This window comes from Nipponia nippon, unplaced genomic scaffold (genome assembly GCF_047370975.1).
Source record: "Nipponia nippon isolate SJK-2023a ecotype South Korea unplaced genomic scaffold, ASM4737097v1 scaffold_3, whole genome shotgun sequence".
Taxonomy (NCBI): Eukaryota; Metazoa; Chordata; class Aves; order Pelecaniformes; family Threskiornithidae; genus Nipponia; species Nipponia nippon.
The window spans coordinates 100225260-100252474 of NW_028262347.1; the positions used below are offsets into that span (position 1 = coordinate 100225260).

The 27215-nt window shown below is 38.4% G+C and overlaps 1 long non-coding RNA gene across 1 annotated transcript; it reads right to left on the reverse strand.

Annotated features, from left to right (window-relative positions):
* Positions 1 to 265: 265 nt before the first annotated feature.
* Positions 266 to 26093, reverse strand: LOC148054798 (uncharacterized). The gene is made up of 3 exons (XR_015706986.1): positions 26033 to 26093; positions 872 to 984; positions 266 to 428 (listed from the first exon to the last, which is right to left on the reverse strand). It is a non-coding gene; the product is annotated as an uncharacterized LOC148054798 (long non-coding RNA).
* Between the last annotated feature and the right edge of the window lie 1122 nt (positions 26094 to 27215).

Consider the following 27215-nt stretch of genomic DNA (forward strand, 5'->3'; position numbering starts at 1 on the left):
TGAGCTCAAAATTACAGTAATAATTTTCATTTACCAAACATCTATACATGGAGTACACGTCTTGTAGCTTTATAATACAATGACTTGATTACACAGTTCATCTAGCAAAATTCACTTGAGAATCAGCCAGCCATATTAAATAACCTAACCCAATTTACATGCATTTTCAGTCATGCTTGAATAGCTACTGCTTTAGCATGAAATTCATTCCTAAATTCAAGCAAGCCAACCACCACCCAGTTATCAATGCACAGCTTACCTCCTTCTTTTCTGCCACGTAGGAAGCAAGTGGTGGCCATACTGGTCATTTAAGAAGAGAAGAAAATCACATCATACTAAAAGCTCCCAATCAGATGCAGGTATAGTATTTTAGACTCAGTTACCCATACAGGTTTCTCAGAATGATTCCCAGACGTAGGTTATTGTTCCTAAAAGCAGACAGGTGACAGGAGTCAGGATCCACAGGCTCCTGACAGACTACAGAGCCTCACTGCTGTTCTTGGATAACAACAAATCAAAGTTTTTAGCACAGGGTTTTATTACGAACTTTTGCTCAGCATTCTTTTGAAGTTAAACCAGCCAAGAATCCCTGCTTTGGCACACACAATCTTGGTACGAAATGTGTACCATACAAAACTACCACATCCACCTATGTGTGGTTACGAAACATGCATTGCTGGCATGGTGTACACAAGTTCACCTAATACACATATATGATTCTTTTGTCTCAGACAGAACCCCTCTGAGGCCAAACAACAGACCTGGTCTAGATCTGTGGTTTACTCCTCATCATTGCTCCTGCAATAGGGTACACACTCACATACACACTCTAAAATAAATTTTTTAAAATCTATTTAAATAAGACTGTTACCAGAGGCAGAATGGCACACTGTGGCACAGATCTCATGGAACACTTCCCAGACTAGAAGTTTTCACTGAAGTTGAGGTGGACAAACTGATCTTTGTAAGGAAATTCCTTTAGACCTAACAGAGAAAGTAAATCAAGGTCTCTCCTCATGTTGTAACACAAGTGTTTAATGACATCTTCAGAAAATAAGCAGACTAACATTGTGACCATGATTAAAAAAAAAAACAAACACAAAAAACAACAAAAAACGAACCACACCATTATTTTAAAGCTGTAATTACAATTTGGTATTAAATGAAGATAAGCACTTGTAGCAGAGTGGAAATTCAGTGCAGCTGCACCCTATGGATGCCTCTTGTTTCCATGGCCAAAGGAAAACAGCAAGTTAAAACTGAGACCAGCAATAAAAATAAAGTGTCATATGAATGTGTTGCATGCTCTCTGGAGTTGCCAGTGAAAACTGGGGAGACCAGTCTTCAACTATTTTTATATTCTGCTTTCATAACCCATTGCATCCATGCACCTAGTTCTCCAGCAGTTTCTGCCCAATTCTTTAATTTTCTACTAAGTAGTCCAGGAAACACCTGCTCAGTAGCTGGAAGACCCCGTTTTATTACCCTTCTCTTGCCTTAAAATTGTGAAGCATTCCTAGCTATAATTCACCTACCAGAGGATTAGTTGTATGAAAATCTCAGAACTACAGCCTGCCTGTACCAGGGAAATAATGCACGTGTCACATATTTCAGCAATCCTGTCACACGGCACATCGTGATGAAGGGAAAAATATCTCCATGAAAATATTCTTACCGGAGGAAAAAAGTTCAATGGGCTAGGAATCAGAAAGCTATGAACATGAAGTTTTCCACCCAAGAGACTCTGAGTCTCATGTTCTTTTTAGTTTTCTTTCAAGAAAAAAAGAAAAAAAAAAAAAAAGCAACTTTATATAAAATACCCCTAATGTGGTATGTTTATGTACTATTCAACTCTCTCCATCATTGACAGTATAAAAAAAAAATAGGTCCAAGCACTACAATTTCACATGCCATATTTTCTTACAGGTTTCATGGTTTCTTTGTCTAGCGGAGTCATACAGGCAAGAGGAAGGATTGAAAGGAAAGAGTGAAGCCAAACCCATGGTGTCACTGAGTACTATTGCTAAGAATTATGAACTTCATGGCTAGGGGTGGGTACTTGTGGATTGTTCCACACATGTCCCACTGGACACAAATCATCACTATTATTATGGCAAAAGTAAAGTCTGTAGTACCACAAGAGGAAGAGAACAAAAGCAGAGGGCACTGCAAAGTGCTTTGTATCCCTAAAAGAAAAGGAAACAGTTTCAAACAGCTTAAAGAATCAAACACACCCAGCAATGATAAATAAACCCTCAGTGGTGGTTTGTCTTCCAAAATAAGTCCTTCATGACCCAACCTGGACAGACAGTTCATCTGAACACATAAGCAGGACAGAGCAGCCGAGTAACTCGGATAATTAAATACTGGTAGAATCACCAGCTTATATCATGCCCCTGTAGTTGTGGCCAATTACAAGCTTCATGAACAGGAACAAAACCACTGGAAGCCAAATTGCACATTACAGAAGAAACAATACTTTTCTGAACCACAAAGGCAATATTCATAGAATGCAAATATAATATAAGCAAAGATCAACCCGAATCTTCAAACTTGCTTACAAAACAAGAGCCCAAAGGAGCACAATGGTTTTACAGAGCTGTTGCCCATCTCCTGGGATCAACCTATGGAAAGGATTTCATTGCCAGCATGGAGAAGATCTGGCCATGTGCTCTGACAAGAGCCCACAGACCATCCCGGTAAGTGGAAGTTTTCTTTATGCAAGAAATACAAGTTGTTAGTTAAAATGGTAACTCTCCTATGACATGAAAAGAAATTGAAAATATCTAAGAGGAAACTGTTAATAGTCAGAAAAGTGGGGAGTGGGGGGAACACCAATAGCCTTGCTTCTTTGCAATGCCAGTTCTTCAGAGATGAAGTCATTGTCAGCTATCATTGAAGGCAAGTTATACAAGAAGCCTGAATACCAAATGGGACATTGTTAACAGGAAACCATAATATTAAGAAAATGAAGACAAAAAGACTAAAGGTCACATTTCTGGGCCATACACAGTATTTGAGAGGTACCTGATTTTGAGGAGTTTAATGCTAAGTTTTAAGTAACAGAACTACTCTGTAAAGATAAAGCCAATTAGTTTTAAGAAAAAAAAAAAGTTGTAAGTTTAAAGATATAAAAATAAAAGATTTCAAAACCTAATTATGTTATTCTGCTCTATTGATCTTCAACTGAAACAGACATTTATTTTGCCTACACAGTATTTAGTTCGCTGAAGACAAAAAATGTGATCAGTATTTTTCCAAAATGAACCATGTTTATTTGGGTTGGCAGCAGGGAGATCTTTTTTTCTGAGTCACATCCATGCCCTGCCACCTGTGGTAAGAAGCTTGTTTTGCAACAGAACAGTGCTAAATTGTGGATGAGCGCTGGAAAATTTAATTAAAACTCACTTCAAAACCAACACATCCTGTAAGCATCTCAGGAAATCTATAGGTTCATCATTAAATTCATTAGCAAGTTTATAACATCCAAAAACAAAAAAATCTGTTCAAATATGCATGAGCACACACACAAAAAGCAACCACCCCCAGTAATGCAAATTCTCTTGGACCTCATGCATTGTGGCAAGGCCCCCGGAGTAAGGCAAACATGAACGACCATCTGTTATTTTTGTCTGCAAAGCAGCGACTTCCCCCCTGATGAATCTTTGATAGCAGCCAAGCAATGGCAGCAACTGCTGTGGCAGGAACTGACAGCCAGCAGCCCCAGCCTCCATTTCTCTTTTCACTCATCCTGCATGTTAAATGGCTGCTTCAAACCCAGGAGTAGCTCTTTACATATTAAAACCAAATATGTCTTTTCTGAGCTTTCATTTAAATTACAGCAAATGAAGGGAAGTGTCAGGGAGCAAGTGAAGGGAAAAAAGAAAGAGAAAGAGTCGGAGAATGAAGAACCCCTCAGGGAGCATTCATGGTGCCAAAGAGATACTCATTTTCGAGCACCATCTGTCAAGAGCTACTTGGAGCTTTTTCTTTCTTTCTCTATCTTAATACCCTCCCCCAGGTTTCACCACCTCAACTTGCTATACCAAGTGGCAAAAGCCTCTAGAGCTCATAGAAAAGCTACTTGGCCTTCCATCGCTTGAGTGGCAAAAATGTTACTTCGGGACAGACTGAACTATGGTGAAAGTCAACATTAGGCTCTGATTAGGTGTGGCTTGGATGCAGGAGACAACTTGTCTGCAATTATTGACTTACAGCTTTTTTTAGCACAGCTAGAGTACAAGTTTCAAGACAGCAAACAAATCTGAGATTTGCCCCAAAACTGGGGATTTGGCAGGCAGCTCAACTATAGTCCCTGTCCCATCTGGCTGCTGGGCAGTAGCACTAAACCAACCTCCATGGTAGTACAGTTGCAAAATGGAGGAAACAAAGTTAGCTTGTTCTGTACCATTGTAATGTTTTGACACCTTTTCCAATTTTATTTAAATCTATATGTTATCTGACTTTTCACTTACAGCAATTTAGCAGCAGAGACTTCAAAAGGAGCATGTTTCATAACTTATAAGCGAGCAATATGACCTTCACAGCTTCTCAGTGCAAGTTTGTGTAGAAAACTTACAGTGGAATGCAAATATTTAGGAGTAATGACTTACTAGTATTTATATGCCCTATCTAAATTATCTCTGAAAACTTACATGGAGAATGTAAGCCCTAAGGAACAATGTATTTATCAGCAGCAACATGGACAGCATTCCAGCATGGTTCTAAACCAGGAAATTCTGTATTGCCAGAAGGGCTGGCTGGGAAAACAGAAAATGTGTTTTGCCAAAATTCTGGGCCTTTTTCACTTGATTTCTTCAGGTTCTGGTCAACTCCAGGATCTTTTGAAAATTTTATGCAAGCAAAATAGAAATGGGGACAGACAGACCGACCCATCTGTGGGTAACCAGTAGACAAGCAACTTAAGAGTTTTCCATCAAGGTGTAGTATACACCAGTTCTGGAGTTGAATTCACGTTCCTCTTCCTATAATGCCACACAAGATCTTCAGTGAGATCCCACAGTTCAAAACCATAAACCCACATCAAAATAAAAGATTTCCAAGACCAATTTTAAAAACAACGTTGTGGTTCGATTTGTCAGCTTACATTTCGGCTTTTAAGATGCACACCTTTTGTGCTTTTATTATGAAATATTAGGATTGGAAAGCCTATGTTTACCTGAAAAGTTCAGGCATTCAGCCTTTTTAATCAAGTCTGATGATAAAAATCTATGCTTAGCTATTATTCTTAAGATAAAGCCAGAGCAGTTGTTAATAGTAAGCATCAAACCTGACCTTTCAGAGGCAAGAGCAAACTTCAACTACCAACTATTTTGTCATTTCTTATTTAACCAATTCATTTTCTCAGGTATTACAGACTTCTGGCCCTTTAGCAATGTTACTATCCTTTTCATAAGGAATTTATTCCTCCTGTAGCATTGTTGTATACAATGACAACTCCAAGATATGGAACAACTCTCTACTTTGTCCTACTATTCACCTTATAATTTTCTTTGTTCAGTGAACCAGAACAACCTGTGAGAATATATCAGGATGCCAGGTCAGCAAGATGCTGAACAAGATACTGAAGCACCCAAAGAGCTTTAAGCATCAGAACAGCCTTGCCAGCTTCAGGGAGATCATTCAAGTCCATGGAGATGTGTATGTGCTGTGCTGGGGCCCACACACGATCCCCAAAGCACTGCTAGATTCATAAACAACCTTTCCATCATGACAAGTGGAGAACATTATTATTTCCAAAGCAAATATTTCTAAGCAATTTTGAAGGTAAAAACATAATAAATTCTTATACCTAGTGGGAAACAGAAGAAATCTTCAAATATTTTTAGCAGCGGTCTACTTGCCTAGTCAGGGGCTTGATGCATTGTGGGAAAAAGTCAAAATATGTAATACCAATGTCAAAGTTAAGCAAACAGAATAATGTGAAAAGCTATTTTGAAAGCCAAAGACAGCACTCACTATTTCCATTCTTCCCCCCGAACCAATGAATACATTTGTATTTTGAATTTTAAAAGATAAAATTAACCCCATCATTAAGTGTTTTTTTTTCATACCTCCCCACACACCTTCCTGAATAGTTTTTTTTTTTATTTATAAGTAACTTTCCTCAATTTTTCTGCCTCATCAGTCTTCTTATCCTTTCATTGATACAATTTTCCTGCATTTCCTATATTCTCTCTGTTGGGCTGTCTTGTTGTTGTTGTTGATTCCTCTCCCCCCATCCCATTTCCTTATTTTAATATGCTAGCTTTACCTCACTCTGTATAAAACCTGACCCAGCATTCATCTCATCTTGCTTTAGCTTGACAGCGGATCCTTTTCATACAAGGCTTATGACTGAAGCTACAGTATTGCCAGCTCCGTTCTGCAGTCTCTAGACTGCTTCTTAAAACAAAAAAACCCGCTTAGCATTACCTGGCAGAGAAGGAAAAGAAGCAACCCAGATCAGTGGGATATTGTTCAAGTAGAAACAGCTGAGCAACAAACACTAGGGATCTAGTTCTTCTTCCACTCAACCACTGTTTTCACTAAAGGGTATTTCATCTGACAGCCTTCAGAATTACTCCTGCTTTACTCTGTTTTAAAATGGTAACATCTACTCCAACATATTCCTTCCCCCAAAGGCACAGCCAAGGAATCTAAGTTACAGTTCATGTTCAGGAAGAAAGAAACAGTCTGGAGAAGCTATGTAATATGGGAATTCAAAGAAACATTTAATCATTACGAATGTTTCACCTCCAATATTTCTCAATCCTGACCCCATCCTGGGCAAAACCTTCTAATTGTACAGCCTGTTTTCAATTTAATTAAAAAAGTATTTACCATCACTAACAGCTCAAATTAATTCATATAAATGTATATTCAGACATCATTTGTGTCTGTGTATATTTGCATACATAATACACATTATATACAGAGACATCTTTCATACAGAACAGCAAGCTAGGCAATAAAAATACCATCCAATCACGTACTCTTACAGTGACTCAAAGTGCTTTAGAGATAGTACCTCATAGTATGCTAGTGATTACTTCCTTATATTAGATCTTTCCCAGGTACACAACTAAGTTTCTCTTTCCTCCTTTAAGAAGAACATGGATAGGGCAAAAATTTCATTATCACCATCAGGCATAGGACCCCCAGCTTTTGGGGTTTAACAAAGACTGTACACAATCTGTGCCTGCTTTTGGATCTGTAGAAGAAAAACAAGCTTGAAAGAGGATTTGGAAACTATTAGGTTAAGAACTGAGTTGCAGATCAGAACCAGACTGTTACCATTTCTAATCACTACAACAGTTTCTTCTTCCAACATATTTATTTTACCCCTGAGCAAAGAGAGTCCTAATTTTCAGGGGATATCAATTTTGTTTTCATTGTGTCATACTAAAATACATCTTACATAAGTGCTATTTACAATAAAGTGTTGAAGTTAAGGTTTAGCTGCCTGGAGATTCCACCTCAGTGCTGGGATCTGGAATTAGAGGCAAGACATGCTGTGTGCCTGCACCCACCTTCTTAGCTGTTGTATGTGCTTCCACCCCTCTTTCGCCATCTTAGCAAGTTCACTATTGTATTTGTATAGCCAGTAGCCCAAGAGTGTCCTACAGTTGGCTGGGAATCCAAGTACTACCCATTAGTAGAAAAATAATAATTACCAAAAGTTCAGTTGGTAGCAAATTTCTCAAGTACTTAAAATAATAATTAAGAACATAATAAAGTGATCATAAATAAACGTAATACAAGCACCTAACCTGGCAACTGGCCAAACCCTTGCAAGGAATTCCACAGTCATCTGTAAAATCCCCATACTGGTAGGATTGCTTAATTTACAAGACATTATTTACAACAGCCAATAATTCAGAGAAATTATGGACACATTTTTATATATGTATTGTATCAGGTTTCACAGGCATTCTTAGATCAAAAAGATCTCTAGCAGTATATATTGCTTATCTTCACAATATACTGCATGAACTAGGAAACCTTGCGGCTTGTGCAGTTTTGCAAATGTAAATTTGTTTGTACCACATCAAACTCCATAAATGACAGCATTTGTTAAAAACAGGAGTACAGTTTGGTGTGCTTTACCTCTTCACTCCTTCTATTCAATAATTTTTTTCTCCAAAGGTACACATGTTGTGGCATAAGGAGCAAACTGTTGACAGATGGCATTAAAACACCACGGTCCCATAATTGAGGCTTATATTCATACATCCCTGCCAGTTTGGAATCTAATTGCCAATAAAACAATACCATGATATTGCCACATCCAATACTATCATATTTAGCTGAAGTAACACTTGAATCCACTAGTAAATTCTGTTTTCCCACAGCAAAACATTTTCTCCATTACATTCTGACACAGAACTATAAATTCATGTACAGTAGTTCAGTTTTGAATGAGAACTTACCTCTCATCCCCAAAGTGCTCTCAGAGTTACTGCTAGTGCCAGTATGAAAATGCTAGAGATTTGTGTATTTGGTTGCAGCACTTATGTGTTTTAGCCATCTTTTATTAAAATGCAAAATGGTACAACTGACACAGTAAGCACTGTTTCTATAAAAGATCCAAGTGAGCCAAGAGTAAAATATGCCAGCTTTGCTATACTAATTCTGCCTGCAGTCCACAAATTCAGATGACTTCAACAGCCAAGGTATCTACTTCTGATTTATCAGACAACAATCATCATAAACTAAAGTGGAAGAAATAAGATGCTAATTCTTGTTCTATCTATGGCTAATTTTAACTGGAGATACACATATATGAAAGGTAAAAACAACCTTGTTTTAAAGATAACAGAGACAATGGCACTTATTACTACAGGCTGCATTGACTTCCCCTTGTTCAGCACAGTCATCCCTAAAAATCATTGAGCGTTTCCTGGAAACTTATGGACTGATGCTGAAAACCTTCATACAAGAACTTTTTTACTACCATGAGATTTTACTCACATTAGTTTCACCAACAAACTGAAGCATTAGTAAGTGCTTATAGGACTAGGTTCTATATAAGTGTATGTATTAATGAGCGCATGTATTAATGTTTATTACCTAAACGTGTGTATGTAGACTGACATTCAGACATACAAATTTACTGCAGATATTCAGTATGTATACATACACATACATGCAGAGATATATATACACATAAAATCTTTTTTACCCACTGCTCAGATGTAGTCACCTCACAGCTGAACTGCAGTAGTTATTTTAAGGCAGACAGACAATACCATGACTTAACCATTTGGGTCAGAGAACAGAGGAAAAAACAATGGACAATTGCTGGAGAAACATTAGAGGCTGCTGTAAAAGTGGTTGAGTAATTGTGGATAGTTTTTCAACAAGTTTACATGGGTTTTGGTGTGCCATTCTGTTCAAAGGCCTGCTAATAAAAAGGATTTGCTGAATAGGTTAGGCCCGAATCAATAAGCTTGATCGCCACAGCTTTCCTGGAATGGATCATTTATGATTGCCTGAATATTACTTCTATTTTGGGCTCTCAAGTAAATAGTGCGAAAAGGACAGTGCTTTCCCTATGTCATGGTGAAAGCAATAGGTTTCAGTTGGTGTCTGAAAGACTGGTATAAGATAGGTCTAATAAAGGTGTAAAGCATGAAGCCAGTTCCAATTTTATACGTTATTTTATAAGATTAAAAAAAGAACACACACTTATGGACAAACATGTAGTACTAGATAAGCAACAAGCAAATGTACATCACTAGATGAGCTCTAATTATATCCTCAAGTCATGGCACTACCTCACAGCCTGTAAGCTTGACTTTCCAAAAGGCAGATTCACTCAGCTCTCATACCCTGGGTTTGCAATCTGACCTCAGCCATAACAGAAGCTTACCCTCAAAAGCCCATGGGACAGGACCTCACCTTACACATTGGTGAGCTCTCAGATCCAAAGACGAGCAGAGCATGTCTGTGAGGATTTGCACAGGCTGGTAACTGATGGGCAGAGCACACCAAACTAACAGCCCTTCTGAGGCTAAGGCAACCCAGGACACCCAAAACCTTGTTACTAGTTATTCAGCCGAGTCCAATCCTGACAACAGTAATTAGAAAAGTCACAGAAGAGAGAAATAAAAATCCAAGACGACCAAAGGCCTTGTACTTAAATGATACTGAAGGTAGTAACAGATATGCCTTGAAAAACGGACATATTCACTCAGAAGACATATTGCTGGATTCAGTTATTTCCCAAAGGGAAGGTCAGAGAGAAATTACAGGAAAGACTAATGACAGTTTGAAGGAGGGAGGAAGCTTCAAGATGTCAAATAGAAGACAACAGAGCAGGAAGGCCAAATTGACAGCAACATCAAAGACTGGGAGACAAAAGGGCTTAGTCACACCCAGAAAAACTGAAGAATAGAATACCTGAAAGTACCTGAATTTCTTCTCCTCCCTTTTCAATGCATGGCAAAATGCATAAGAGTGGATGAGGAAGGTGGCATTCCTAACACAAGGAAAGGGGGGGGGGGGGGGGAAGAATCAGGAAAGAAAAGTTTAATTTTTAAAACTAGAAGATGACACTGTTCCACCCAGTACAGTATTTCCACATCCCTGCCATACAAAAACAAACATTTAAGGTATGTTTAACACATACCACAATAGAATGTCATGTTCTTAGGTTTCACGTAATAGTGAACCATGACCTTGCAAGCTAAGTTCTGCTGATACACTCTTGTGCCAGAGCTGCCAAGTCTTACTAAGTTCATGATGCTAACAAGGCAATAAAAAGTGTCTCTGACAAGTAAAGTAATGTCAGAGATGGAAGTCTGAATACCTAGTCTAAGACTTGCGTGTTCTAACTCTTCTAGACAAGACAAAGATTAATCACAGGACAAGATAAGTCTAAACAGTATCTGATAGGTGGGGTTTCAGTTTTGAGCGCTTTACATGGATTGGCTTACTTAAACGGCCCTTCTCAGATTTTCTTTGGGATTAAAAATTGCAGTTTATCCAATTTTTGTGAAGAAGTAAGAAACTTCATCTATTTTCTCTGTAAAGGAAGCATTCATTTTAAATTTATTTAGTATACATGAGACAGCATACTTAATTTAGATGGCTTAGCACAGTTAATTTAGAAGGGTTACAAAAAGTTCATTGACCAGATTAACCATTCTTCACTGACTTACTTTATTACAAGACTTCACTGAATTATGTTTATCCAAATCAGTCATCTTTTCTCACACATATTTTGTGCTTGTTATTCCACTACTTCAGTTAAGTGAATTCATTCTCAAGTGGGCTACAGTTCTTCTGCAGGACATAAAATAATGACAAAAACACCTGGAGTGCTGGGTTGCATTAGCCTCATTAGAACACCACTCATGCAGGAAAACCAGGAGCAAAGCTGTATTTTGACTGTCAGATACGAAGGCTTTTGGATTCGTAGTAAGATTTTAACTGCCAGAATGGGAAAGAGGAAAGATTTAAAAGTCTAGTTTGAGTTTGTCGTAGAAATACTAAGAGGATACCGAATCTGTATATATACTACTGCCTATGTGAGGAGACAGAGGTTGAGATCTGTGTTTTGTGTGATATGTCATTTTTCCAGTCTCTTATTCATGGGTCTGGACATGACTTTCAATAAAGGTTCAGTTTTCCCTTGCCAAACTGCTCAGGACTACCTGTGAACAGGACTGTCACAAAAACACATTTTCCTTTTAACCACTACTTTGTCAAGAGCTGAAAGAAACCAGTGCCAGTGTCAGATAATGTCAAACCATGCAGAAGAACAAGCTTTCATCTGCTCATTTAGCAGGGTAGCTACACCAATAACATGTAGTGCCATTCTACTGCCTTTACCTCCCCCCAGCCTTTCATAGCTAGACATATTCCAGTCTTGGTTTGTATTGCATTGTGTTGAACAAAATATTCTGAAGGTAATATAACAGTGTGTCACGTCAGATTTCTTATAAAATCCCATTTGTATGAAAGTACATATTTAAAAGATGAAATTATGCTCTAGTGTACATCTATTAAAACTATTTATTTCAGAAAATTATTCAGCTAACAACCATACACTATAGGGTTTGTTCGTATTATTTAAATGAAGGAGAAACACAGTAAGCAGAGAGAGTATTAAAGACCAGCTACCCAGTTGACTGAAACACCTGTAATGACCAGTGTTACAAAGACACAGGAAGAGACTTACTGTTTGTGTGCAGAAACCTTTTCAAATGCATAATACTGTTTTCCTGTAGGTGTTACGCATCCAATATTCTTTGGATAAATGAAAGTGTAAGTGCAGGGGAGGAAGCAGAATCAGATCATTAATGATATATCCTTTATACTTCACACTAATGGGAAAAATTATATAAGCTCACCTGAGAAAGATGTATAGATCTACATATAAGATCAGGTAAGACCTTTTGGAGTATTCCAGTGACTGGAATACTAGGCAAGACATCTCAGTCCTTTGGCCAGTATCCTTTTTTTCATAAATCTCCGGATGCAAGGTGAATTGAGCTTACCAAGCTTGCAAAGTGAATATGGGAAAATTAGTTTCTGAGTAAACAGGAAGCAACTTTAGGATTTAAATATATGAATCAATGTGAATGGATGCCCCCCAATTAAGCTCATCAGGCAAAACACAGCCTAAGAAGAGATCAAGTAATTCAAAGTAAGCTTTAATAAAGTACTCAGTAAAAGGTGTCAGAAAGTATGCTTTTTATCTTTTTTCTATAGATTTATCTTTACAATTCTATATTTTGTAATTTCCTAAGCAAGGGAACTGCTCGGATTTTAACAGCACACCACAAAAGCTGAATGGTGGCAAGACAGGAGCACCTTATTTCACATTATTTCAGTAGGCAGTACTTTAGCTCAATCAGAAAAAAGAAAAAAATATTTCAAGTCATACAAATGACTTGGAAAACTTTGTCCTTATGATTTGTTTAGGTACTGACCTATAATTAAACACCAATCACCATAGAAAGGACTCTGACCAATTGTTTCCGTAAAGCACTTGAATAAAGGGGGTTGCTAGAGATTCTCCTTCCTGTATAGCCTTTGACAGTGCAGTTCATGCATCGATTGCAAGCAAGTTCCATGCAACTTCTTACTGCGAGCATACCTGCAACAATTCAAAGATGTTTATAGCTCTTAGCTTTTGCCAAGAAATGTAATTAACTCCTTGCATGCGGGCCACCCGTAGCTTGGAATCAAAACAGCCAAGCACTGATTTGCTGCTTGGTTTAGGTACAAATTTATGTAAAATAAAAGCCTCATAATCCAAACCAGTATTTTTATCTTCAAATTTGTATTTTCCTAGCGTAGGTGACATATAGCATTCTTGATTCTACACACACTTTCACTCCCTTCTCCATACTAAAAGAATCCAAAATAATCAATTAAAACCTAGCAAGCTATTATGATGGTAGTTCATTAATAAGCTAGTCCTAAATATTTGCAGTCCCATCCCTCTCCACCCCCGCTGACCAACACAAAGGTTTTATTAGCAAGACCTTTAGTGGACTACACTAAATACTGTCTCCATTAATATGAATCTGACTTAGTTAAGCAAAGATATCACTTTGACTAGATACAGCTATAGTAGATCTAAATCACGTCTCCTCCTGATGCCAGCTGGTTGGCCTCCGTCATCTTTCCTCAGAGAGGGGTTAAGGCATTTTATCTTGGTAAAAAAAGTTATCTTCTGTCTCACAATTTCATTTATTTTCAGCCTGAAGTAATATTTTTTTCAATTAATAGAAGACCATTAATTTTTTTAGTGTTCTTATAACAAGAACAGGAAAATAGGTACTCTGCTTGAGTATTTAATTTTCATTTTAAGTTTCCATGACTTTAGCTAAGGTGATGCAAAGGTAAAACCATTGAACTTGGAAAATGAGAAAACAGAACTGGATAAAACATCTGAAAGAAAAGTAAGAGTTTGTGAAGCAGATATTGTTTTCATCAGTATTTTTCCAGATTGGTACACATTGAAATATAATATGGACAGGTGCCCCATTCAACATATACTATCCTGCTTCAGCACAGCTAAACATCACAGAAAAGGGTATTCCCCTTTCCATTCTAAATTCCTTCACAACTCTACCATCTAGAAAAATATTTTTTCAAAAGGTTATATCACCCTTCTAAATGCAAGGCAGTCTGTACATTTTGTGGTGACCTTAATGACAAGGAAAAATGTTTCAAGACCCCAAAAAATTAGTAGAACACATCTTGCTAATATCAAGAATAAAGTACTTGCCCTTTATTTCAGAAATCATTGTACATCCATCATTTACAGTTGCAAAAGTCATTTCTATTGTGACTTGCCTAAAGATTAGACAGAGTCTTTGGGCAAAGCTATGAACTTATTGTGTATCAGCTGACTTCCACCCCCCATGTCACCTGGGATCTTTTTTAAAGATACATCTGGCTGCATTTCTGCCATCTTGCATAAACCAGCCTGAAGGAATCATTTTTAAAGACATTTGTGGCTTCTCTGTGAAAGGACGCTGCTTTTCTTGGCAGCATTCTCACTTGAATATTCAAAACTAGTGAACAAAGTGCTATCTTGAACAGGGACATCATCGCACAGTTCTAATATCACATGATTTCATCTGAATACATTCACAAAGCAGAAAATCCCTGTAGGCAATGCATGCATAAAACTGTGAAAGCATACACTAAGGTTAAGTCCTAGATGCTAGCATATATGTGACCAATGACCTCAAATAAGAAAGACATACCAACAAAGTCTGCACTGTTCTTTTATTTACAAAAAGGAAGTTTTGAAGCTCCCATCAAGTCCTCTTGCATATTTTTTGTCTTACACAAGACTTTCTCAGTGGACATCTAGTAACCAATAGCCTGAGAACACAGATTTCAGTTGAATGAAATTCCAATCCTGTTTCTCCTTGTGAAGTCAGGGGCAAAATTTCTACTGATGTCAGTGAAGCAGAAGTAGGTCCCGCCTCTTCTGAACTTACTTGCAATGGAGTTCACCATGGTCCTGCCTTTTACTGCAAGAAGCATCAATAAATCTGCACACAATTTAATGTGTAGTTTATGCTGCGCTTGATTTTGTGATTTGGCTTCCATTATCACAATGCAGCTCGGATATCACAAGAAGAAATGTCTAGACATTGGTATAACCATTTCACAGTACGTGGGAAGAATTAGAATGATTTCATTGTCAAGTAGGTTTGTTCTTTGTTGACAAATGCCTTTTTGTTAAGGGAATGGCTGCAGCAACAAACAGCCAGGTCACCATCAGTGGGTGTCACTGAAGACTGTGGCGGCAAGAAATGTATGCAAATGAAGAGAGATGAGCAAAAATTAAGAGACTCAGGTAGTCCTGCAGCCACCACATGAGCTCCTACAGCTCTATCTTAGTATTAATTGTCATTCAATTCCCCATAGCATTCTAAAACCAAGATGATCAGATAATAAGAGGTTGAGTGGTATGCATAACATCAAGCTGATTAAATTTGTTTACTGATAATTCTTTCAGGTTCCCATGAATATCATGTAATTTTCAAGGTTTATTTCAAACAGATTTTATGTAATGTATTATTGACAACATCCTCATGGACCATTTCTACAATGTCATTCAGGATAATCATTTCACAACAGATTTTCAGAGTCCCTGATTCCTGTCGGGATTTGCTTTTGCATACATTACAGAGCAGAATATTTAATCAGTGTCCCCATTAGAACCCTATGGCTTATTTTTAGGAATAAAGAATGAGAGAATGGAGAGATTTCAGGAGGGGCAAGGGGAAGGAAAGGAATATTTGTACGATTGCTGCATGAATATTTTCCTCAGTAATATTTTCTAAAGCACAACAAAGCTAAATGCTGTCCTGCAGCATCTTTGCCTTTTTTAGAAATCAACACTGGCATTAATCTTTTTACTCCATTAAATTAAATATTAATGCTAACGAATCATGTAATGGGGAGTTAAAAACAATAAACATTTAAACCACATTCTCCTTAAGGTTGTTCCAAAAAAATGAGCTAGTCCCTCTTTAATAATGTCAAAAAAATAACAAATCCAAGAATTATGACTGAGACTTTAATATATATTTTTAATATATATTTTTAATATATATACACACACACAGATAAAGACTGGACAATTACTTGTCTCCTAAAGATGACAAATCCTTACGCTTCAAAATATTCATATGTATTTCCTTATGTAACACACTTTATAGCCTGAGTATCAGAATAGGGTGCTGTGCTCACTGTTTACAAAAGTGAATTAAGCAGGCAGACAAATATGGCCCTGGGATTTGGCAATATATCAAGAATTAAAAATAACAAAAACCACACGTATGAATTCGCTTTTCTAATAGATTGCAGGATGCCCACTGATGTCTGCTCACAACAGAGGGTTTAAAAAAGTTAAAGCAAAAACTAAACCTTTCTCACTGATGGGAACCTGGGTTTCCCTGAATAAGGACCAAACGAAGCATTTACTGTAATCTGTATGTGAGCATCCACTTATTTTGTCAGAGCAAGGTAGTGTTTCAGGCCACCAGAACATACCAAGTAGTGAGGGAAAGGAGCTATGTAACCATTGCCTGGTCTGAATCAGTGTCACCATTCTTATATTTTAAGCCTTTGTCAGAGAGGTAAAGTGTGTTGCTGCTGCAGGGGAAGGGGACCAAGTACAGCATGAACCTAAAAATAAAGAAACAGCTTGAAGAGCAGATGGGGTTGTGATTCTATCCACAAAGGATCTAGCAAAGAAATCCTGACTAGCACTGGGAGGCACAACAGGCAGCACAGGAAAGGCAATATCTCACTTCTCAAGCTCAAACTGTACCCAAGCTTTACCAATAACTACAATGCACAAGGAACAACAATTTTGACAGGTAGGGCTTAAACCTTCAGTGTTTAAGGATTCAATGAGAGCTGAATGCCAGATTATCTTTATCATCTTTTCTCAACTGAGAGTTCAGATGCAAGGACTCAGTGGTACCGTACTCCTGTGTTGCACATGTGACTCTTGAGAGTCCCATGTAGTAACCAATGAACAAGATAAGTTTTGTACATTACCCAAATGTATTGCTATTTGTGGAGATTATGTCAAGAGCACAAGGTTCATAGTTGTGTGAAGCTCTGCATCCTTCATGCCTTTCCCACCAGCATAGCTCATGCATATTCATGATACCAGTACTGAGCAATGAAGACTAAGATCTGATCAAGTGCAGTGATGTTAGTTCATGTATGTAAGTAGTCATGCAAATACAGAAGCTGCTGACTGACAATGTTTAATGCTGCTGAAAACCACCAGTTTAAACCGTCCCAGAGACTTCACTGTCTGTTTGTGGTCTCTCTATAGCACATACACACATTCCTCTGAACACAGAGCTGGCATGGCTAAAGCTTACCATAGCATGCAACCTAGAGCACAAAGGGTCATCAGGGTTTGGCCTTCACAATGAAGGCTGGAAAAGCATCTACATCTGTGCCTGGTTTTCCACAGAAAAATGCTTTCCCCACTTTACCATTGTGCCCCTCCAGAATCTTCTAGTTAAAAAAAGTCAAAAGTAAATAAATTCTTCCTTTCTCCCTCAGACATACACGTACCAAATCAAATGCACTTATAAAATGCTACAATTACAAGACATTTGGGCCTAAGACTATTATGTACAGTTGCGAATTCTGCATGTACCCAGGTGCTAGACCCTTATCATACCATTTTCCTTAAAAGACAGAAGCTGACAGTGGCTATGTACCCGAGTCCCCACAGAAGACAAAGTATCCTACCATTCTAAGGTAGCCTTATCATTTGTACTTTTACTTTACATGCAGCACAGGAATTTTAAAAAGTCAGTGTAACCTGCCAGCATCTAACATAAGATAATTATTTTTTTAATATTGTTTAAAAGGCCTTATATAGGGCCTTGTGGTAGAAGTTATAGTACACTCATTAGTGCATACAAGTTTTTTGGGTTTTGGTTTTGTTTGTTTTGTTTTTTTTTTTTTTTTTAAAGCAGAACTTTTGAAGTAATCCCACAGCAATATATTTGTTTCTTCACTGTATGTAGACTCAAATAAAGCAGCAAATCCAAGCCATTTATTCACATTAAATATACAACTCAATTGTACTTCATCAAAAAGAAAAGCTTCATGATCTCATTCTTTTATGATGCTTCTTTCTTTTTCCTAAACCAGCTGTAGGTTTTTTTAATCACAGAAGTAACTCAGACCATTAGGAAAAGTGTAAAGAAGGCTAGATCTTTCCATGAGACAAGAAACTAGGACCTGGGGAATATCACCAATAGCTGCTGCTATTGGTGAATCTAGCACAGCAGTTCATGACCCAGCCTGTAAAATAAGCCCACCTTTAAACCCTCCAGTGGGTATAAATAGAAGCAGCTCTAGCTTGAGAAAGAAGTGCTAAAACCAAAGCTGGCCTGGCCTGGCCTGGCCTCCCCTCCCCTGCACTATTAGTTTGGTACCAAAGCTTATTGTTTTGCGTAGTCCATTTGGAAAAGATCAAGACCCCTGTGCTTGACTACTTTGAAATTATTAGAAAGTCTCATTAGAAAGCCTTTAAAAAGACATTTTTATCAAGGTAATTATATGGATACTGACTGGAAATCTCCAATAAAATACATTTTCCCATGTGCATACACTTAAATTACTTTGGTAGATGTGAAACACTGGAAGCCATTTGTTATCACAGTGTAAAGGGCTGTATGATCCTCTTCATTTATGTCCTACATAGAATGGCAGAAGAGCCAAAATCCAGGAGAACAGAGCCACGCAGAGTCCGACAGTGCTGCAGCAGGTTTCTCTCCCACACCTCACAGCAATCCTGTGGCAGCTGAGCGAGGCAGAGCCAGGGGACGGCAGAGGAGCCCAAACAGCTGGTTAATGCAGCATCTTCTCCCTCCCAGGACAACAGAGGACATGGCAGCACAAGCATCATGATAATAATTTACTGCTGCAGCTTCAGGCATTGGCACGTTCCCCCTCCACTACGCAAACGCCAGCCTGCAGCTGGGAGGCTGGCTGGCACGAGCCAGCTGGGATGTGGCCTGGGGCAAGGTGGAGGCGCCCCACATTATCTATAGCATTTCTCTTGTCAAAAAGAAAACATATATGGAGTTTGTACATTATGCCCTTTCTTCCACAACCCAGCCAGGGCGTTTCAGCCTGGGATAACAGCTTCCACAAACCAACAGCTATAGGCAAGCCCCTGCACCTCAGGGTTTTCCCACACGTAGAATGAGCACACAGCTCATACTATGGGCACTAGCTGTGTCGCTTCCCTCAACACACAGTCACACAAACACCCAGAGACTGACACCTGCCCCAAATACCTCCTTACACAAATTTAAGCACACTCTTAGTGCCAGTGGACAAACAGGAATTATGATCCTACCAAAAAAAAGAAAAAAAAAAAAGCAGAGAAAGAAAAATACTGCCTGACAAGCGAGTTCTTTGACATGGAAGAGACCACACAAGGGTGTGCTAACATGTGATGAAGCTCAAGCAGAACAAAGGTCAAGAACAGAATAAATGGGAAGTAAACATCAGTGGACAAAAAGCAGTGATCAATCTTCATCACTTCTTTCCAAAGAGGTGAGGCTTTGTAAATCAGGGTCTTTTGACACCCAGGGCTGGCTGGCCTGCATGTTTCGTATGTATCATTAACAAGGATTAACACTCATTATTCCCTGTGTTCCCCACCCTGGTGACTAGGGCAGTGTTTGCCAAGAGCAATGCCAGCCAGCACATCCTGCATTTTAATCAGCAGAGAATAGCTTTTTCAGCTATAACTTCAAGCAGGCAGAGAGAAAGACAGAGAGACTGCAGAAGTTCAGTAAGATACAGCTGTAGATCAATGAACTCAATACTTCCTCCATAAAATAGCAGGGCACATTGTGGGATGTGAATTGGTACAATAGCAGGAATAGTCAAACATTGGTGCATTGGGGTGGGAGAGTGCTGCTTCACAGTGGTCTTATAAACCTAATTTAGAAGAATGATTGGTTCAAATATATTATGGGAATTTAAATCAAACAGTTTTACATGAATATATACAAGTCACTTAAGGACCAAAAAAGACCAAATAACTCGATGTGTAATGTTGCCATTATATCTCAAAAAGGGCCACAGCATGATGCCAAGAAAAAAAAAAAAAAAAAGAAAAACCAAACCAGTAATCCTGCAATTCTAACTGATCTGCTTAAAACACCCCATCTGTCTGCAGTCTTATCACTCTTCTTGATATAGATCCAGATTTGAAATAAATCAGAAACTGCTTTATCCTCCCAGTGCTTTGAACAAGTTTTACATCTGCCCTCCCAGCTGAGTATATGCACCATTCTAGATGTTCTTTCTATCAGACAGGAGCATAGCCTGTGTCATACATTTCACAGTCAACAGTATTAACTCCTTATGCTATAGCAGTTTGCACCACTAAGTATATAGGCAAATAGGGTCAATGCTTCAGTTTTTGCATGTTACAGAATAGGATCAACTCTCTGAAGTGCTGATCCAAAGCCCAATTAAGCCAGTGGAGTTCTCTCCATTCAGTTAAAAGCTTCCTATGGTTTTATTCATCCTTATTACAACTACCAAACCAAAGTCACCCTGGGTCCGGGCGTACACCCTCAGGCACAGTCCAGGCACTGGCGGGGCTCCCCTGCCCGGACAGGGCATGGCCTGTCCCACCGCCCCAGCCAGGGAACAAGGCAGCCGCTGCCCCAGGCAGCTCCCTGGCAATGGGGACAGACTCAGGCCAGTGAGGTAAAGGCTAGGCATGGCTACAGCTGTGACTGCACTTTTCAGCCCCCTTAAAAGGGCTTTAAGACCAGTCAAGGCTTTCAAAATGGTGCTCCCTTACCAGAGAGCTGGCCTTGCTACACCCAAGTGAAAGCCTCGCAAGTCCAAGCCCAAAGAAAATCAAGTTACTTCCCCAGTGGAGATTCTCACCAATTGTTCAGGCCCAAATGTTAGAAGTGCAAGAATCTTCATTTCATGGCAGTTTATTTTCTAGTTCTGTTTATATAGAGTAAAATCTTGGGGAATCTTTGGAAAGGGAATATTTCAGTTCAGGTCATGGAGAAAAAAATATTATTCCTTCAAATACAAAGTGATCATAGTCATTGCAAGAGTAAGTTATGTTATAAAGTCCACATTATTCACAATTACACTTGGATACTTGCAATTTCATTCCATTTTTATTTCAAATGAGTAAGGATCCTTTTTGAATACTCGGTATAAAAAAAAAACACAACTATAAAAGTGACCAAGTTTGAGTAACAAAAAAATAAGGACAAAGAAATCATTGAGAATTGTGAGAACAAATGACAAGCATTAGTGTTTATGATGGGGACCTTTGTGGAAGACAACTGTTACCAGACTCCCCCCTAGAAAATGCTGCCATGGAACAAAAGTATACTAATCAAATCTGTCTCCTGAATGCCACTGTTTGAATAGAGGCAGACATCTAAAAAGCTAGAACAAAAAGGCAATCACTGTTTTCCCCCACATTCACATATCCATTAGAGCATTTTATGAATCTCTACCAACTTCTGTTCTTCTCTATAGGGATATAGTAGTAATCTCATAGAAGATAATTAGAAAACAGTGCACACAAAAATAGAACGTATGCAAGCTGCAATAAATTGGAGAGAGAGAAGGTGGAAGAAAGAATTAGTGTTAGCAATTTAGAAATAATACAGTATGAAACAAGGTAGCATTCCCCCATGAATTAGTTTAAAATGTACCACATAGTTTTTTGTTTTGTTTTCTTCAGAGTACATACCTGTGTATGCAATAAAGTACCATTTAAAACCAGATAATAACATTTGAATTTGATTGAGACAGAAGTTACTCTTTCTGTCAGCTATGTGAAACCTGAAAGGTAATTACTACTTCTAACAGCAGTCTTCGGTACACCTTTTCAAGCTTCCCTCCCCCCCGCAAAAGCACCTGTGTTATATATGACCATATTTCCGTAATTTTTAAAAGTTTTGAGAGTCGGACAGCCTTAATAAGGGTCTTTTAGCTTAATTGCATAAGTGAGTGCACACTGGCATGATTTCCAGTTTAAAAAAAAACCTTTAAATCCCACACCTTTATTCCGGGCTCTGTTCCAGTGTTGGTCCTATAAAGAGGTCAGAAACCAGCCAGTTCTTCCCCACTTTCTTGCAGCGCATAGCTAACATGACTTCTCCACACACAGCTTAGCATAACATGCAGCTGGCAATCAGTGACTGGTAAGCCCAGTAGCCGTACCATGATTTCTGCCTACTTTTCACTGCCACATAGCAGCCTGCAAGGCCACAACCTGCTTTGGGATTAAAGTTGTCCAAGGGACAGACAGTTCCCCAAGGACCTGATGTTTGGGGGCTGGGAAGAAGGGTCTGGAAGGATGCACAGCCTAGGGGACAGGGCAGGGCTTACCAAGGAGAACTTGTGTTCTGCTCCCAGCTGACATGGAATTACCTGCAGAAAGCCATTTTACCTTTTTTTTTTTTTTTTTTACACCCATATTTCTGCTCAACATCGATTGACAAACACAAGTATTAGAACTAGGAGGTTGGACAGGGATAATTCACATGTCATCCAGATAAAGGCAATTCAGCAGGTTTTGGCCTTTCAGTATCATCCCTGTCAGAGGGAATATGATAGATAAATCCAATAATGTGAGAGAACAACAGGGATGCTGGCTTTCCAACCCATAGCCAGCGACAGCAGTGAAAAACCAGGGCTAGGAGAGGAATTCTTACTGCAACTCTTCATCCTGAAACCTCAGTGCTCCCAAGATACAAGTTTCTACAGCCCATTTATTTATTCATTTGCTTGTCCTGACTGGGTTTTTCCAGACAAAACCATAAAAATAATTTATCTTTCCAGGCTCCCTTAACACCTGTTTTTTCTCCAGCTTTATTTACTTAATTTTTTTATTTTTTAAACACGTGAATTCTAGTGGGTTTACCATAGCAAGCTCAGTTAGTAACTTAGGAGGAAAGCAGAAGTTGATGAAAGGAAGCACAGAGGAAAGTATCTAAATTAAAACATTGGATCAGGCACCAGCTTTTCCTGTGGCCCTTCATGAGCCACAAACTCTTTCTGTCCCTGCTCCCTATCAGCAAGATCATTAGCTGAATAAATGATAGTTAAAAACCCATTAACAAAAGTCAGATTTACTAGGCTTGATCAATTAGGTTTTCCAAGTGGAAAAAGACCCTAACTCACAAGCCTTAAGGAGGAAGCTCCTTCTGCCAAAAGTATTAAGTAATTTACGATCACTGCCTCCCTTTCCAATCCCTTCTCAATCGCTTTAAATGGATAGGTTCAGGGGAGGTAGGGGGAATAGGTTATACTTTCTGATATTCACAGCAAGCGCTGTCTTTTTGTTTTCAATTTCAATTATTTTTGTTTATTTAGCTTTTTCTTTCCTGATCTCAAACTCTGAGTAAGGAACGAAAAGCAAGATGGATCCTGCCAGATAAACGCGACTGGAATTCATATTGCTGATTCAGTTCTTTTTCCCAGGGTTCATCCCAAGGCTGCGGTGGTACGGCTGGCTGTAACCGTTCAGGCTCAACAGCCCAGTGGGACTAATTACTGCATTTACAGTAAAACATGCAAGGAAATGTATCTCCCTATCTCCATATAGCCAAGTTTACTGAAGGATAACCTACTACATTACACAGATTAATACTCCAGTGAGTAAATTAATCCTCAGAATTTCACTCACTACTTGTGGCTTATAAATTTTAATTGGCTCTAAACTGCCACATAAATTTATGTGAATGTATACTGATGAAGAAGAAGGGATCAGAAATTACTCTATCAACAGTCGGAGCTCAGAGATAAGATAACAGGATATGCTGGGACCAATTTATAAACATATATAAATGTTTGCAAAGCAGGATTCAAACTTGTTTTAGACGTGCGTCATCATAGTTTACATATAACTCCACTGAGGAGGAAAGCAGCAGCATTAGATGAGAAGGAAAGGCAGTTTCAGAAGGTGAAATATTCCCATTTTGCAAAAAGCCAGATCCAAAGCTGAAGGGTAAGCAGCACTTATGCTATTTTTGATTGTACCATTATTGATTACAGTCAATCGATACTACCAGTACAGCAATCGGAACAGCTTTCTGATATGCTGACACCCTGGTATGCCATACAAGTGCTTATTTGTACAACAATAAAATATGGCACCAGACTTTCAAAGGTATTAGAAGTGCTTAACAATATAGACTGGTATCTTTAGGAAATTGTACACCTTCAGAAAGTTTTGTGATCAGGACAAAACTTTCCCTTTAACATGTAATTGTTTATAAAGATTCAGTTCACTGATTGAACATTCTAACAGTGAATCAGGATAGAATTGGTTCCCTGAAATGCTACAAGGACAGTCTAAAATGTCTTTTTTTTTTTTTAAACCATTTACCATAATATGGTTTGTTAATCCTGAAACATAGCAATGATTATTTGAATGGCAGTAAGTATTCTACTACTGCCCATGAAAGCAGGGGCATCCACTACATATTACCTATCTTTGTGAAATACAGCAGCAGTTAGCAAGGTAGAGAATCAGAGAACTGACTTACTCTAAAATAATTAATGTCAAGACTTCTCAAACCCAGTAATATGAAAGGCCAAGTCTATCTCTTTTGTCCTGCCCGAATGTAAATAGCTTCCTGAAAGCCAGGAAGCAAAATAGCTGCCCAAGGACCATCTCCTATCCTTGCATTGCAGTTATGCATTTTTTTTTCAGTTAACACATCTGGCACACAAAAGTAATTCTGAAACCACACTAATCAATTTCATATACTATGAATGTAAATAATATATGACATAGTGAGAGGCAGCTTTTTTCATATTTATTTCCACATCTACCCAAGGCTTCCACAAACATTTCTAAGATGCTTCACAAATTGCTTTAGCTTCCAGTAGTTAGTTATTTGGGGTGTCCCATTCAGCATCATTAGCAGTGATGCTGCCGTACAAAACAAAAAGACCCTAAGGCTAAAATAGCCCATTGTGTCCTTTCCATCTTAAGGGTGGATTACTGAATTGCCCCAGCAAGTATTTCAAGAGGAAAATATCTGATGCATCCCATGCTCAGATTGCCTTTCAGACCACACTTTCAAGCTCTGTGAACAGAATCCTGTATTCATTGTAGCTCCTAACCATAACTTTAGCCCCTATGACAACAATATTACATTAAAGAGATGATCCAGTGTCCATCTTCAGAAGCCTTTGATATCTGTTATCATTTGAGTAAACTGGGACTAGAAGGCAGCATAAGCTTCCTTTGAGGCAAACTCCTAACAAACAGAAGTACAGATATCTTGTAGTAAACCTTGTGAATGCTTTGGAATTCACAACACTCCTTGTAATGCTGAGGAATAGAACTCAAATGGGGATGCAAGCAGTAACTTTATAGTCACATATAGACCAAGCTATATAGCCCTATATGTCTTCATTTTATGCCCTACAGCTGTGCACAGTGTCACCAAGTTAAAGTACAACTTAAAAGAAACAAAGCTACACAGCTTCCAAATTGTGGGATATGCCATACAGAATAAACAGAGATTGAGTAAATAGGAAGACAATTTGTTTGCATACTCCAATTTTAGTTTCTAGGCCAGCTAGAAATACTGATTGAACTAGAGAACACCTTTTTATAAAGCCACCTTTTGGGTCAAAGCCAAAGGGGCTAATAAGTGAAAGCAATTACAAAAAAAGACCTTATTTCTAGATATTTCTTTCTAATGTATTTTCTTTATCCATTTAACAGCATGGTTTCTTTACTGTTCTATATTCTCTTGCATTGGTTTTTAACACAACAAAGGACAACTTCAAGTTTAGAAGCAAGTCAAACTGCCCTTTTTTTTTTTTTTTACTTTAAAAGAAAAGAAAAACTGACTAAATTTCAGGTAGACACTATTTCACTCACACATTTAACTTTTCGCTCTTTCTTTCAAGCATTTCCAACTGCTGAATAAAAGTAGTGAAGCTCCAGCAGCCTTAAACAGAGATCCCACAGTTTTCCTACCTTTGTCTGAGTTTAAGACTTCTTGAGGCTGCTCTCCTTGAATTTCAGGTCAGCAGTCCAGGCCCTAAGGTTGGCAGTTGAAAAAGCCCCCTGCCTCACCTGGCTCTGATAAAAAGCAGCCGTGTTACACCACTGACCTGCTAACCCTGCTGCACAGAAAATGAGCATCAGCTGGGTCTGTTACAGAATCAGTACCTACAGCTGAGTTTAGACACAACCCTTCATGTTAGGACTAACGCTGATCCACTGGTAAGGTTGTTCAGCCTGCTAGAAGGAGTCTTTTGAAAAACTACCTATCTTTTTTTCATAGAATAAATAGGGAGGAAAAAAGGTATGACTGAATTTGTTGTTCTACTTTTTAAGAAACAGTTTGAGCTACTTTAGTTATATATAACACTGTTTCTAATAGTTTCCATTCATAGTGTATCTATATTTTTTGATGTGAGCTCTTTTTCATAAGATCTCAGCACTTTCAAGTAGCTTAATAAGTAATACAACTAACATCTGTTATGCATTTGTTCTTTTATTCCCTTTGGAGAGAGAAGAGCGTATAATAGAGCATTTTATGATACTTGGTATGCGTTCCACTGTGTTGTCCTCCGTTTCTGTTGTTGCATGCTACATGTCAGCTGGAAATCAAAAGATAGCCCTTTATTTTAGTTTCTCTGTCAGGTACTATCCAATCCATCCAGATTGCCCTAGATAGAAGGGATACAGAGTTCTTGGGTTGGGAGTTTAGTAGGGCAAGAGCATCACCTTTTCTAGGATGCTTTATTGCTTTGACAATCTTTAGGAAAACGGATACAGAAATTAGGCCATTCTTTCTCTTCCAAAAAGCGCTGGGTGAAAATATCAAAGAAATAGACCACAAAGTCTTCAGAACAGTCTTGGGTAGACACATTGCACAGTTAGACCTAGCTCATTACATCTAGGCCAATAAACTAATTAGATAGTAAATATTAGAAGACCTGCTCGTTCATTAGACTAATTGAGCTAATGCTGTCCAGGCATTAAAATATGAAGAATGAAAGCTATATGCAAACAAAACAGCTGTAATGACTTTCTGATAAATACTTTCAAGCTGAATAAGTCTAGAGGATATTACTCAAGGGTAGCAGAAAGATTTCCTTTGCACAGCAGCAATAATCTATATATCCACAGAGAATTTAAATACATGATTGAG